Source organism: Anomalospiza imberbis, chromosome 33, assembly GCF_031753505.1.
Source record: "Anomalospiza imberbis isolate Cuckoo-Finch-1a 21T00152 chromosome 33, ASM3175350v1, whole genome shotgun sequence".
Lineage (NCBI taxonomy): Eukaryota > Metazoa > Chordata > Aves > Passeriformes > Viduidae > Anomalospiza > Anomalospiza imberbis.
Genome location: NC_089713.1, coordinates 1,418,235 through 1,433,320, shown reverse-complemented (window position 1 = coordinate 1,433,320; position 15,086 = coordinate 1,418,235). Strand labels below are relative to the sequence as shown.

Here is a 15,086-nt window from a genome sequence, read left to right as displayed (position 1 = left end):
AGAAAGTAATCCCCCCCTCCCCTTCCTGGTTCGGGAAGAATATCCTTGGGGAGAAGTGGAAAAAAAACCTGTTTATTCAACAAGCAAAACACTCCCCAATACAAAAAAAACCAACTAACTAATAAGCAAAAGCAAAAGCAAGGGCAAAGTGAAAGCAAGCAAGCCAGCAAGCAAGCAAGGAAACCTAGCCTCTCCTAGACATAGACCATGGGGGAGGTGAGCTGGCTGATAACAAGACAAAACAAACGTTCACTTTCAGAGTCAGTCCTGAAGGCACAGAACGTAACATCAGGCATAAACAGAACACACGATTGGGGATACAAGCACCATAACGTCACCCTAGGACATTCCACCCCATATCTCCATATTGTCAACGTAACTACCAAACATCATGTAAAAACTTCATGAAGTTAAAACTTCCATCTTTCACTTACTCATCCTTCCACCTCACTTGCTCAAACCTTCGACACTTACACATTTCCTTCTCTCTCTCTTGCTCAAACCTTTGACACTTAAATATTTCCTTCTGTCTCAAGTCTGTGTGGTTTAATGTACAGACAGTGGCAGTAACATCCAGAAAACAGTGATATTTGCATATGAGTCTCACCCCACAATGAGATCGCCCTGAGGTACACATCGTGTGGTTCCATATTTCTGCATTATTCACCATGTACAACCTGGTCCTTGAGCAAAGACAATCCCACAAATGGTTTGTCTGTACTCGAGGCAGAGTTGATCCACACTGTCTTCCATAACAAACCTCTGATATGTGCCACTGGGACTTTATCTCCATCTACTATATTCAGGGACTCAGACTGGGCAGGACCTGCTCCACTGGTGGAACCTCGGGTGTTAACTAACCAGGTGGCCTTTGCTAAATGCTGCTCCCAGTTCTTGAAAGATCCCCCACCCAATGCTTTCAAGGTGGTTTTTAACAGTCCATTGTACCTCTCCACTTTGCCTGCAGCTGGTGCATGGTAGGGGCTATGGTGCACCCACTCAATGCCATGTTCCCTAGCCCAGGTGTTGATAAGGCTGCTCTTGAAATGAGTCCCGTTGTCAGACTCAATCCTATCAGGGGTACCATGCCTGCTCAGGATTTACTTTTCAAGGCCCAGGATGGTGCTCCAGGCAGTGGCGTAAGACACAGGGGAGGTCTCCAACCATCCCGTGGTGGCTTCTACCATGGTGAGCACGTAGTGCTGGCCTTGGTGTGTCTGGGGCAGTGTGATGTAGTCAATCTGCCAGGCCTCCCCATACCTGTACTTGGACCACTGCCCACCATACCACAGGGGCTTCACTCACTTGGCCTGCTTGATCTCAGCACATGTCTCACAGTCATGGATAACCTGAGAAAAACTGTCCATGGTTAAATCCACCCCTCGGTCTCATGCCCACTTAGAGGTGGCATCTCTGCCCTGATGACCTGAGGCATCATGGGCCCATCGAGCTAGGAACAACTTCCCCTTGTGTTGCCAATCCAAGTCTATCTTTGACACCTCTATCATTGCAGCCTGATCTACCTGCTCCTTGTTTCGGTGTTCCTCATTTGCCCGACTCTTGGGGACATGGGCATCTACATGACAGAATTTCACAGACACATTTTCTACCCAAGAGGCAATGTCTTTCCACACATCAGTAGCCCAGATTGGTTTTCCTCTATGCTGCCAGTTGGCCTTTTTCCACCTTTCCAGCCAGCCCCACAGAGCATTGGCTACCATCCAAGAATCCATATAAAGGTCGAGCTTTGGTCACTTCTCTCCCTCTCAGCAATGTCCAGGGCCAGCTGAACGGCCTTGAGTTCAGCAAGTTGACTTGATCCACCTTCTCCTTCAATAGCTTGTGCTACGTGTTGTGTGGGGCTCCATATGGCTGCTTTCCACTTCCAGTTCATCCCTACGATGCCACAGGAACCGTCAGTGAAAACAGCGTATCGAGTTTCCTCTGCTGGTAGTTGGTTGCATGGTGCACCTTCTTTAGCCCTTGTCACTTGTTCCTGCTGCTCTCCGTCAGTGAGACCAAAGTTGTCACCAGCAGCCAGTTTGTAATTATCTCCAAAATCCCAGGGCGATTCAGGTTTCCAATCCGGGTGTGCTGAATGATGAGAGTAATCCATCTGCTCCATGTTGCAGCAGTGTCATGGAGGGCAGTGGGAACCTTTCCTTTAAATATCCACCCCAGTGCTGTCAGTCAGGGTGCCAGGAGGAGTTGTGTTTCTGTGGCAATCACCTCGGAGGCAGCTTGAACTCCTTCATAGGCAGCCAAGATTTCCTTCTCTGTGGGAGTGCAGTTGGCTTCAGACCCTCTGTAATTTCAGCTGCAGAATCCCAGTGGTCGGCCTCAAGTCTCCCCAGGCACCTTCTGCCAAAGGCTCCAGGACAAGCCATTGTTCCCGGCTGCAGAGTAGAGCATGTTCTTCACCTCTGGTCCCGTCCTGACTGGGCCAAGGGCAACTGCCTGAGCAATCTCCTGCTTGATCTGGGCAAAAGCTTGTTGCTGCTCAGGGCCCCAGAGGAATTATCGTTCTTCTTGCAGGTGACCAGGTAGGGAGGGCTCACAATCTGGCTGTACTCGGGAATGTGCATCTCCAAAAACCTATGGTACCTAGGAAAGCTCGTGTTTCCTTCTTGCTGGTTGGTGGAGACATCGCAGTGATCCTTTTGGTGACCTCAGTGGGAATCTGACACAATCCGTCTTGCAACTTTACCCCCAGGAACTGGATCTCTCTGGCAAGTCCCTTGACTTTGCTCTTCTTGATGGCAAAGCCAGCTTCCAGCAGAATCTGGATGATCCTCTCTCCTTTCTCAAATACTTCCATTGCCGTGTTCCCCCACACAATGATGCCATTGAGGTACTGCAGGTGTTCTGGAGCTTCACCCTTTTCCAGTGCAGCCTGGAACAGTCCATGGCAGATGGTGGGGCTGTGCTTCCACCCTTGGGGCAGTCGGTTCCAGGTGTACTGCACGCCCCTCTAGGTGAAAGCAAACTGAGGCCTGCATTCTGCTGCCAGAGGAATGGAGAAAAATGTGTTAGCAACGTCAATAGTGGCGTACCACTTTGCTGCCTTGGACTCCAGCTCGTACTGGAGTTCCAGCATGTCCGGCACAGCAGCGTTCAGCGGTGGAGTCACTTCATTCAAGGCACGATAGTCCACAGTCAATCTCCATTGAGACTTGTGTACAGGCCAGATGGGACTGTTGAAGGGTGAGTGGGTTTTGCTGACCACCCCTTGGCTCTCCAGCTCACGGATCATTCTGTGGATGGGGATCACAGCACCTCGATTCATCCGATACTGCCGGCGATGCACTGTCGAGGTGGCAATTGGTACTTGTTGCTCTTCCACCCTCAGGAGTCCTACTGCAGATGGGTGCTCTGATAGTCCAGTTAAGGTGTTCAATTGCCGAATGTCCTCTGCCTCTACAGCAGCTATGCCAAAAGCCCACCTGAGTCTCTTTGGGACTTTGTAATAGCCACTCTGGAGGAAGTCTATGCCCAGAATACCCAGGGCCTCTGGGCCGGTCACAATAGGATGTTTCTGCCACTCCTTCCCAGTCAGGCTCACCTTGGCTCCCAACAGGGCCAATTGCTGTGATCCCCCCGTCACCCCAGCAATGGAAACAGGTTCTGCCCCCACATGTCCCGATGGTATCAGGGTACATTGCGCACCAGTGTCAACTAAGGCGTCGCATTTTTGTGGCTCTGATATGCCCGGCCATTGGATCCACACCATCCAGGAGGTCCAGTTTTCCTGTGCCTCTTTCTGGCTAGAGGCTCTAACCCTGGTTATTATTTCTTTCCTGGACATACATGTTAGAGGTACCTTCAATGGGATCTGACAGATCATACCCAGCTGCTCAGTCATGGGAGGTTGAGACTATCTTCACTTTAGTGGAACTCCCTCGGTTAGTGTCCTAGGGTGACATTATGGTGCTTGTATCCCCAGCCGTGTGTTCTGTTTATGTTTGATATTATGTTCTGTGCCTTCAGGAGTGACTCTGAAAGTGAAGGTTTGTTTTGTCTTGTTATCAGCCGGCTCAACTCCCTCCCATGGTCTGTGTCTAGGCGAGGCTGGCTTGCTTGCTGGCTTGCTTCCTTTGCTTTGCTCTCGCTCCTGCTTTTTGCTTTTGCTTATTAGTTTAGCTAGGCAATCCAATTTTTACTCTGGACTGTTTTTCTTTCCTTTCCCTTTCCTGAATACTATCCCAACCTGCTCCGGACTGGAACCTGGGAAACACCAAGAAACACCGAGAGCCAGCATTTTGTGACCTGCAGCAGCCAACCCCAGCACTGGAGACTGAGAACTGGGCGACCACTCCCAGAGAGACTTTCTGAATTTGTCATCTCTTCAGAACGGTGAAAGAGTTTTGTCATCTGGTGTTGTTTTTTGTATTGGGGAGTGTTTTGTTTGTTAAATAAACAGGTTTTTTTTCCACTTCTCTCCCAGGAAATTTTTCCTGAACCAGGTGGGGGAGGGGCTGTGGGGGGATTTGCTTTCTGGGGGCTCCTTCCAGAGGTCTTCTCCCAGATTTGCTCTAAACTAGGACAAATATTTTGGTGCCCAACTCGTGGCTCGAGAGAGTGGAAAAAACCCTGTTCTAATCATATTTTGGTTGCAATTACTCTGGGCTGGTATAGAGAGTTACTGGCTATGCTTTTTGAATTCACAATGTCTCTTGGGGTGCAGGCTTGCATGTGTTTCTGGTCCCTAGGGTTTTTTGAGGTCTTAATACCTCTGTGGTCCCTAGGTTTATTTTCTTATCCCGACACAGCTCCGGTATTGTCCCTAATATGTAGTTTTTGCAGTAGAAGGGCACTGACCAGAATATCCATTGGGCTGGGCTTAGTTGTAATGGCTTGCAGGAGGTTTATAAAGGTGCTGGAGTCTGTTCCAGGAATGTTTGGTTCATGGTTATGGTTGTGCACCCAGTTTGTTAGAGGAGAAGCAGGAGATGAGGCTTTTCAGCCTTTGCTTTCCTTCTTCTCCTCTGAATCTGTTACATCCCTATTGGAGAATGTTCAGTTTCCCCTGAATGTAAAGAAACCATCTTTCTGGTATTTAATTTGGTAAGCTTTCTCTATACAGTCTGCAGCTTCTCTAGAATGAGGGCTGAGATTTCTAGAAGGGCTGATGAGACCCCTGACCCAGGAGTAGACCCAGGCGTGAGAAATCCTGAGTGGTGTGGGAAATGGATCAAATCTTAAAGGAGTTTTCTGACCCTATAGTCTGGGACTTTCCATGTGAACAAATTCAGAACCCAGCTGAGGTGGCAAAGTACCTGAAAGAGAAGTGCCATGATACCCCTAAGGAGAAAAAGATCATTGCAGTGAGCTGGGCCCTGGCATATGCTTACCGCACTCTGCTAGGTCCTGTAGGGCAGCAGAGGAAGGGGGGCAGGGAGATAAATCAGCAGCGATCCCAGTCACTCAGGCTGCAGCCAACAGCCCAGGCTCGAGGCCAGCAGCTAAACCAGACTGTAAGCCTCAATCAGTGGCTGTTGCTACCAGCACGAGAAGTGGAAAGTGCACAGACAAGACTGATCGACCAGTGGATGACGATGATGATTATGATGCAGGAGAAGGACCCTCAACACCTCCTGACACAAAATCAGGAGTCAAAGGAACTGGTACATGATCAGAGGCCAATATTGAGTCCTTTTCCCTAAAGGACCTCCGTGGCCTAAGAAAGAATTACATTCGATGACCTGATGAGTCTATAATTAGTTGGTTGGTCCATCTTTGGGATGCTGCAGGAGAAGCTACAATTCTGGACGGCACTGAAGCGAGGCATTTGGGATCCCTGTCACATGATCCTGTCATCGACCAAGGAATGATGAGGGGGGCTAAACCTCACAGCCTCTGGGCACGGCTCCTGGAAAGTGTAGCACAAAGATACCTGTGTGCAGATGATCTTCACATGCAGCAGACCCAGTGGAAGACTATAGAACAAGGGATGCAACGCCTGAGAGAAATGGCAGTGGCAGAGATTATCTTCTCTGATGACATAACAACTAGGAATCCAGACATGGTACCATGTACATCTGTGATGTGGCGAAAACTTGTACGGCTGGGGCCACATGAATGCGCTTCTGCTTTAGCAATAATGAAGCGGGATGAGAAGGATGAGACCGTGCTCAATATGGCAAAGAAGTTCCGGGCATATGCAGATGCTGTGCATGGCCCAACAGACGCCAGAATTGCAGCAGTGGAAACACGTCTGCAGAAATTAGAAGACAAGATAGAGAATCACAAGAAACTCAGGGAGGAGATTAAAGAGGACCTTCTCCAAATCTCGGCAGTACAAATTAGAGGCCCTGGTATCCAACGCAGACGTTCCCCAGATGGGGAAAGGAGGTACACCCCACAAGCTGAGCTGTGGTTCTTCCTGAGTGATTGCGGAGAAAACATGAGGAGATGGGACGGAAAATCTACTGCTGCTCTGGCACTATGGGTGCGTGAATTGAAGGAAGGCAAGACTCAGAGAGGAAGTTCCACCAAAAGGAAAGCAGCTCCAGTTGCCCATAGCCAAGCTGCCAGGTATGATGTGAATGATGATGTCCGATCCCCTTGAAGGAAGCTCTAAGACATATGCCCAAGTTAAAAAGGATAACCAGGCTTAGAGGGGCCCTGCCTCTAGCCAGGTAGAGGCGAGGGAAAACTGTGTTTTCTGGACTGTGTGGATTCATTGGCCTGGCACATCAGAACCACAAAAATAGAAGGCTTTGGTCGATACTGGTGCACAATGCAAATTAGTCCCATCGAGACATGTGGGGGCAGAATCTGTCTCCATTGTAGGCATGACAGGGGGATCACAAGACTTTACCTTGATGGAAGCTGAGGTGAGCCTGACTGGAAATTAGTGGAAAAAACACCCTATTGTGACTGGCCCAGAGGCCCCATGCATTTTGGGCATAGATTACCTCCAAAGGGGGTATTTTAAAGACCCAAAAGGACTGAGGTGGGCATTTGGGATAGCAGCTGCAGTGACACAGGGCATCCAGCAATTGAACACCTTGCCTGGACTGTCCGAAAGTCCAACTACAGTAGGACTTCTGAAGGGAGAAGAGCAAAGGTACCAATTGCCACTTCAACAGTGCATCGCCGACAGTACAGAAGAACTCGAGATGCTGTGGTTCCCATCCATAAGATGATTCAAGAGCTGGAAAGCCAAGGGATGGTCAGCAAAACCCACTCACCCTTCAACAGCCCCATTTGGCCTGTATGCACGTCTGAAGGAGAATGGAGATTGACAGTGGACTACCGTGCATTAAATGAAGTGACTCCACCACTGAGCGCTGCTGTGCCAGACATGCTGGAACTCCAGTAGGAGCTGGAGTCCAAGGCAGCAAAGTGGTACACCACTGTTGACATTGCTAACGTGTTTTTCTCCATTCCTCTAGCAGCAGAATGCAGGCCTCAGTTTGTCTTTATGTGGAGGGGAGTGCAGTACACCTGGAACCGACTGCCCCAGGGGTGGAAGCACAGCCCCACCATCTGCCATGGACTGACCCAGACTGCACTGGAAAAGGGTGAGGCTCCAGAACATCTACAGTACATTGATGATATTATTGTGTGGGGGAACACAGCAGCAGAAGTATTTGAGAAAGGGGAGAAAATCATCCAGATCCTCCTGGAAGCTGGTTTCACCATCAAGAAGAGTAAAGTTAAGGGACCTGCTTGAGAGATCCAGCTCTTGGGAGTGAAGTGGCAAGATGGATGGCGTCAGATTCCTACGGATGTCATCAACAAGATCACAGCTATGTCCCCACCAACCAATAAGAAGGAAACACAAGTTTTCTTAGGCACCATAGGCTTTTGGAGAATGCACATTCCTGAGTACAGTCAGATCGTGAGCCCTCTTTACATGGTCACCCACAAGAAGAATGAGTTCCATTGGGGCCCTGAGCAGCAACAAGCTTTCACCCAGATTAAGCAGGAAATTGCTCATGCAGTAGCCCTTGGACCAGATGTGAAGAACGTGCTCTACTCTGCAGCCAGGAACAATGGTCTGTCCTGGAGCCTTTGGCAGAAGGTGCCTGATGAGACTCGAGGCCGACCATTAGGATTTTGGAGTCAGAGCTACAGAGGGTCTGAAGCCAACTACACCCCAACAGAGAAGGAAATCTTGGCTGTCTATGAAGGAGTCCAAGCCACCTCAGAGGTGATTGGTAAGGAAGCACAACTCCTCCTGGCACCCCGACTACTGGTGCTGGGGTGGATGTTCAGAGGAAAGGTTCCCTCCACCCACCATGCCACCAGTGCTGCATGGAGCAAGTGGATTGCTCTCATCACGCAGCACACCCATATTGGTTAACTGAATCGCCCTGGGATTTTGGAAGCAATTACAAATTGGCCCCAAGGTGAAAGTTTTGGTGTCACAGATGAAAAACAAGAACCAGTGACACAGGCTGAAGAAGCTCCACCATGCAACCAACTGCCAGCAGAGGAAACACGCTACGCTCTTTTCACTGACGGTTCCTGTCACATCGTAGGGATGAATCGTAAGTGGAAAGCAGCTCTATGGAGCCCCACACGATGGGTCGCAGAGGCCACTGAAGGAGAAGGTGGATCAAGTCAACTTGCTGAACTCAAAGCTGTTCAACTGGCCCTAGACATTGCAGAAAGGGAGAAGTGGCCAAAGCTCTATCTCTACACTGATTCATGGATGGTAGCCAATGCTCTGTGGGGATGGCTGGAGAGATGGAAAGAGGCTAACTGGCAGTGTAGAGGAAAACCAATTTGGACTGCTGATGATTGGAAAGACATTGCTACCTGGGTAGAGAAAATACCTGTGAAGGTTCGCTACATAGATGCCCACGTCCCTAAGAGTAGAGCTAATGAAGAGCAGCAAAACAATCAGCAGGTGGATCAGGCTGCAAAGATAGGGGTGTCAAAGATAGACTTGGATTGGCAACACAAGGGAGAGTTGCTCCTAGCACAATGGGCCCATGATGCCTCAGGCCATCAGGGTAGAGATGCCACCTACAAGTGGACACGAGACCAAGGGGTGGATTTAACCATGGACAGTGTTTCTCAGGTTATCCATGACTGTGAGACGTGTGCTGAGATCAAGCAGGCCAAGCGAGTGAAGCCCCTGTGGTATGGTGGGCAGTGGTCCAAGTACAGGTATGGGGAGGCCTGGCAGATTGACTGCAGCACACTGCCCCAGGCACGCCAAGGCAAGCGCTACGTGCTCACCATGGTAGAAGCCACCACGGGATGGTTGGAGACCTGCCCTGTGTCTCGTGCTACGGCCCGTAACACCATCCAGGGACTTGAAAAGCAGGTCCTTTGGAGGCATGGTACCCCTGAGAGGAATGGGTCTGACAACGGGACTCATTTCAAGAACAGCCTTATCAACACCTGGGCTAGGGAACATGGCATTGAGTGGGTGCACCATATCCCCTGCCATGCACCTGCTGCAGGCAAAGTGGAGAGGTGCCATGGACTGTTAAAAACCACCTTGAAAGCATTGGGTGGGGGATCTTTCAAGAACTGGGAGCAGCATTTAGCAAAGGCCACCTGGTTAGTTACCACCCGAGGTTCCACCAATGGAGCAGGTCCTGCCCAGTCTGAGTCCCTGAATATAGCAGATGGAGATAAAGTCCCAGTGGCACATATCAGAGGTTTGTTAGGGAAGAGAGTGTGGATCAACTCTGCCTCGAGTACAGACAAACCCATTGGTGGGATTGTCTTTGCTCAGGGACCAGGATGTACATGGTGAATAATGCAGAAATATGGAAGAACACAATGTGTACCTCAGGGAGATCTGATTGTGGGGTGAGCCTCATATGCAAATATCATTGTTTGTTGGATGTTACTGCCACTGTCTGTACATTAAACCACATAGACATGAGACAGAAGGAAATGTGTAAGTGTCGAAGGTTTGTGCAAGTGATATAGAAGGAAATGTGTGTCTAAAGTTTGAGCAAGAGAGATGGAAGGAAATGTGTCTGAGTAAGTGAAAGATGGAAGTTTTAACTTGATGAAGTTTTTACATGACGTTTGGTAGTTATGTTGACGATATGGAGATAAGGGGTGGAATGTCCTAGGGTGACGTTAGGGTGCTTGCATCCCCAGTAGTGTGTTGTGTTTAGGCTTGATGTTATGTTCTGTGCCTTCAGGACTGGCTCAGAAAAGTGAAGGTTTGTTTTGTCATGAGCCGGCTCACCTCCCCTCACAGTTTGTGTCTAGGAGAGGCTAGGGCTTGCTGGCTTGCTTGCTTTCACTTTGCTCTTGCTCCTGCTTTTTGCTTTTGCCCTTGCTTTTGCTTATTAGTTAGTTTAGCGAGGCAATCCAACTTTTTCTCTGGACTGGTTTTTTTTTTTTCCCTTTCCTGAATACCATTTGAACTTGCTCAGGACTGGGACCTGGGAAACACCAAGACACCGAGAGCCAGCATTTTGTGACCTGCAGCAGCCACCCCCAGTGCCGGAGATTATAACTTGGCAAGCACTCCCAGGAGAGACTTTCTGTATTTGTCACCTCTTCAGTGTGGTGAAAGACTTTTTGTCATCTGGTGTTGTTCATTTTTTGTGCTGGGGAGTGCTTTGCCTGCTCAATAAACAGGTTGTTTCCACTACTCTCTGAGGAAATTCTTCCTGAGCCAGGTGGGGGAGGGGCGGTGGGGCGATTTGCTTTCTGGGGGCTCCTTCTAGAGGTTTTCTCCCAAATTTGCCCAAAACCAGGACACATTACTACATAGGCAGGCTGTTCATTGGTGAGATCCAGCAGGGCCCTGTTCAGCCGGTCCTCAGCAAACTGACTGCCCATGAGCCACTGGTGGATGTACCTCACCATGGCAGGCACCTGGAGAAGGCAGGGGATACTTGGAAAGCTGCCAGAGGGAGGAATGTCCCCAGCTTCCCCAGAGAAGTCCTTCCCTTCCCACCACATTGCCATGGCCTCAAAGGCTTCCAGTGAGCAGTAGGCATGGCTTGGCAGGCCAAGCAATTCTTGGGAGGATCAAACCCTGGCCACAGGCTGCTTACTTGCTTTGGATTGCAAAACCCCTCCTCTACGAGCATATCCAGCAGGGCAGCACAGGTCTCCTGTGCAGGGCCAGCTCCAGGGCCTTCTTCCTCTTCCTCCACACAGGACAGCTTGGGCACTCTCGGGGGTCTCTGCTCCATGTCAGTGACTGGATTTGTGGCTACTTGCAGGAGAGATGCCTCGGAAAAGCTCCGAGTCAGCAAGGCCTGCAGTCGTGCCTGGAAGGCACCTTCAAGAGAGAAGCCTCAGGAAGGCGACAGGACAGCAAGTCCTGCACTCTGGTCTCGAGGGCTCCTGCCACAAGGACAGGAGACTCCTGTCAAGGATTGTGGTCTGGCCTCGAGGGCACCGGTGGCAGGGATGGGAGATGCCTCTGGGGCACCAAGTCCCAAGGTCTGCCCTCGAGGACACCTGCAGGAGAGGAGCCTCGGGAAGGCCACAGGCCACCAAGTCCTGTGGTATGGCCTCGAGGTCAGCTGCAGGAATAACGCCTCGGAAAAGCTCCGGGTCAGACATGAACGAGTGCGCTGTGCGGGGGCTCCTCACGGCACCGCTCTGTCCCATCCTGTCCCGTCATGTGCTCCGAGCACTGTGGCGTGGTCTTGTCACCGCCAGCTCCTATGTCAGCCCGTGTCACAAAGGGCCCTTGGACACGCTGTCCCGTTCCATGCCACGGTGACCGTGCTGCACCGTGTCACAAAGGGCCCCTGCACACACTGCCCCCTGCCCTGGGGCTGCCCCCAGCCCACCTAAAGTGGATCAGGTTGGAAGGAATCCCTCACCCCAAGTGTCTAAGACAGCCCGACAGGATCTTTAGGAATGGCTCAAACCATCAGGAAACGCTGCCCTGCTCTGCGGGCTCGGGGCAGCAGAAGGAGCCCCCAGGGCTGCCAATGCAGCCGTGCTGGGAAGGGCACGGGGTCTTCACAGAAGCTGGCACGGCCTCCTTGGGACATGTCCCGGCTGGTGGCCATCCTAAACCCGCGGGTGTGACACAGACAAGGAACGTGTGGGCCAGGGCACGAATGCTGCTCTGACCCCTGGGGCCCGGAGAGCGCTGACATCAGCAGGTGTGGCAGGGTCCCTGCCCAAGCAGACCTGCCACCCCCCGAGCCCTGGCAGCACCAGCGCCCGTCTCCTGCCCCAGAGACCTGTGCCCGTGAGGGGCTCCTGTGCCAGAGGGAGCCAAAGCCCACGTGCACTGGGGGCTGCGCTCCTGCCTGCAGGGGCTGTTGGCAGGAGCACCTGGAGCAACGCTGGCAACACTTGGTCTCTGTCAGAAGCTCTTACTCCATGCTGAAATTATTTTCTCATTGAAGTTATTGCCTTCAGCACAAAAACACCTTAGTGGCGAAGGCACAGAAGAGTCTTGCAAGTAAGAATCCTCAGTTCAGGAGAGCTTTACTTCCCATTGCTCAACTCAAGTAGTTCCAAGAAGTTGCAAACTTCCCAAAATAATTGGGATGGCCTGAGGAGGTGAAGAGTTGGAATTTTGTTTCCAATCTCAAAGCAGCAACTCATTTGCCTTAACCTCATCCACTGAGGGTCACTTTACAGAACATAACACTACACAAAAAAAAGGGAAAAAACAAGGGCCATGCTTTGGTTTTCTATGAACGGATGATAACATCCTCATTCTCTTAAGAAATAAAAGCTCTCAAGAAATCAAATTCCACTCAGTGGTAGAAAAGTAGCTCAAAGAATTGAGTAGATGGCAAAAGGGCTAATCCTCCCCCTGGTACAGAGATCTGAGTGGCCAGTAAAGTACAGCTCTGCCCTCTTGTTCCCTGCAGGAGAATCAGGACCATGAGGAGGAAAAGTCACAGATATTCTTTCTGCCCTCCCTAACCAAAGCTGTGCCAAAGCACAGATGCTGCCTTCAAACTGACTCAAATTCCAGCCTAGACCGCTCACATTCCAGACAACTCCTTCTCCAACACCCCACCAACACCAAACCCCCCAAACTCCTGCACAGAAGCCCTCAACACCCCGCCAGGAGCCCCAGCTGTCCCCGTCCCTCCGCAGAGCTTTCCCACCCTCCAGCAGACGCCCTGGTTCCCTGCAGGTGCCGTGGGATGGCACTCAGGAGGATCTGCTCCAAGGCATTCCCCTGGAGCACGCTCAGGCTGCCAGGCCTATGGATCCTGGATCATCCTTCCCACCGAGCCTTCCTGTGCACGCCTGCTCCATTTGCACCTTTGCGCTCAGCTCGGACTTCTCCACTTCACCAGGAGTGCTGGGAAAGGATGGAGAGCAGCCTGGCAAGCTCTTTCTGCAGCTCCCTCTTTACCCTTGGGGAGGGAGAACATCCCACAGGAAAGCAACTGGTGCCACAAGGAGCGGGTGGCCTCAGGCACCTTTGGGGATGGAACAAGGCCTTGGTTTGACATAAGTAAGCACAAGCCATTCACATGAGTAAACAAGTAATTAGCACAGACATACCTAAGTACTTAGCACCAGTTAGCATAACAAAAACCTGATGGCCTAACTTGAGATGAGAGTGACCTGACAAAAAGCTTTAGACACAGTCTACCAGAAGAACTAAGGGCAAGTGTGGAATCAGCCCTGTGCAGGGAAGCCCTGAGGAAGACTTTGTGCTGCTTTGGGGCATCGAGACCGCTCCTGGCCAGGGCCTGGACATCAGCTTCAAGTATGGGAATCTGACACAATGTATTTCCAACCGCCTGCCTATGGAATCACCTCAGCAGTGTAAAGATGGATGGTGTCTTTGATACAACTCCTACATCAACCCACTGAAATTTATATGTGGCAGAGAAACACTTTAGTGGGGTGCAGACCCCTGCCCTCTTGCCAGGTCAATAAAAGGGCTTTTGGCTGACAATGCATTTGTCTGCTGATTTGTTTGAATGAGGGAGACCCCTCAGGACTGCTGTATCCTGAGGGAACACCGTTGGACTTGGCCTGTAGGCACCTGCACAAGCTTAAAATCAGCTGTCTCAGCTTCCAGGACCTCTCTTGGCCGGCATCCTCACGAGGATGCAGGACTGCTGTGAGGCACTACTGGGACCCAGCGGGACAGGACCGGCTGTCTCGTGTCCACGTAGCACCCCTCACACAGCCAGGGCCATCCCGAAACCAGACAAACACTCACGTGTCAGCACAGGGGAGCAAGGAGCACTGGGCTCCTCTCAAAGTATCTCAAAGTTTGAGAATCCACCACAGCACTGGTAAATTTTTGGGTGGACCAAGGACTTTGAGTATCAAAAGGGAAACTCCAATCTGTAGGGAGGGAAGTAAATTGCCTAGGACATGTGATTTGTCAAGGGAGCTAGCGGCTGAACCCTGAGAGAATTGCAGGGATAGCCTCACTCCCACGGGCAAAAACTAAGAGGGAAGTCAGAAGGTTTTTAGGCCTGTTGGGATATCATAGGCTATGGATTGAAGGATACACGCAGGCCATCAGGTTCGTGTATGAAAAGTTAGTAGAAGAAGAGATTACGTGGGAAGAAGACGACAAGGAAATTTTGAAGCTTTAAAGCCAAAATTAGTCAGTGCAGCAGCACTGAGTCTTCCTGCCTTAGACAAACCCTTCTATCTGTTTGTGGATATAGAAAAAGGGGCAGCACATGGACGGTTAGCCCAGGACGGGGGAGGATCCAGGAAACCAGTGGCCTATTTATCAAAACCGCAAGACCCTGTCAGCTGGGGGTGGCCAACCTGCATTCAGGCAGTGGCAGCGAGCACCCCACTCGTAGAAGAAAGCAAAAAATTAACCTCTGGGGGAAAATTGAAAATATATACCACTCACTCAGTAAGGAGTATCCTCAGCTAAAAGGCTGAGAAATGGCTCACTGATTCCCAAGTACTAAAATATGAAGCTATCTTAATAGATAATGGTTTAGAGCTAGATGTGAGTAACCAACTCAACCCTGCCCAGTTTTAGATGGAAAACCAGGTGAGGAATTAATATATAATTGCCTAGAAGTTATAAACTATCAAACTAAAGTAAGAGAGGACCTAACAGATCAACCACTCCAAGGTGGAAACTATTGTACATCGATGGATTTTCACGGGTAATCCAGGGCACAGGGTATTGGGGTAGGCTATAGCAGATGAAGAGTTAGTGGCCCTAGAAA

The 15,086-nt window shown here is 50.6% G+C and overlaps 1 long non-coding RNA gene across 1 annotated transcript in view; it reads right to left on the bottom strand.

The window, feature by feature from the left end:
* LOC137463983 (uncharacterized) overlaps positions 1–11,562 on the bottom strand; it is a 118,997-nt gene extending 107,435 nt beyond the window's left edge. The window contains exon 1 of the long non-coding RNA XR_010994045.1: positions 11,479–11,562. This is a non-coding gene — a long non-coding RNA (uncharacterized lncRNA). The remainder of the gene's footprint in view (positions 1–11,478) is intronic.
* Positions 11,563–15,086: the final 3,524 nt, after the last annotated feature.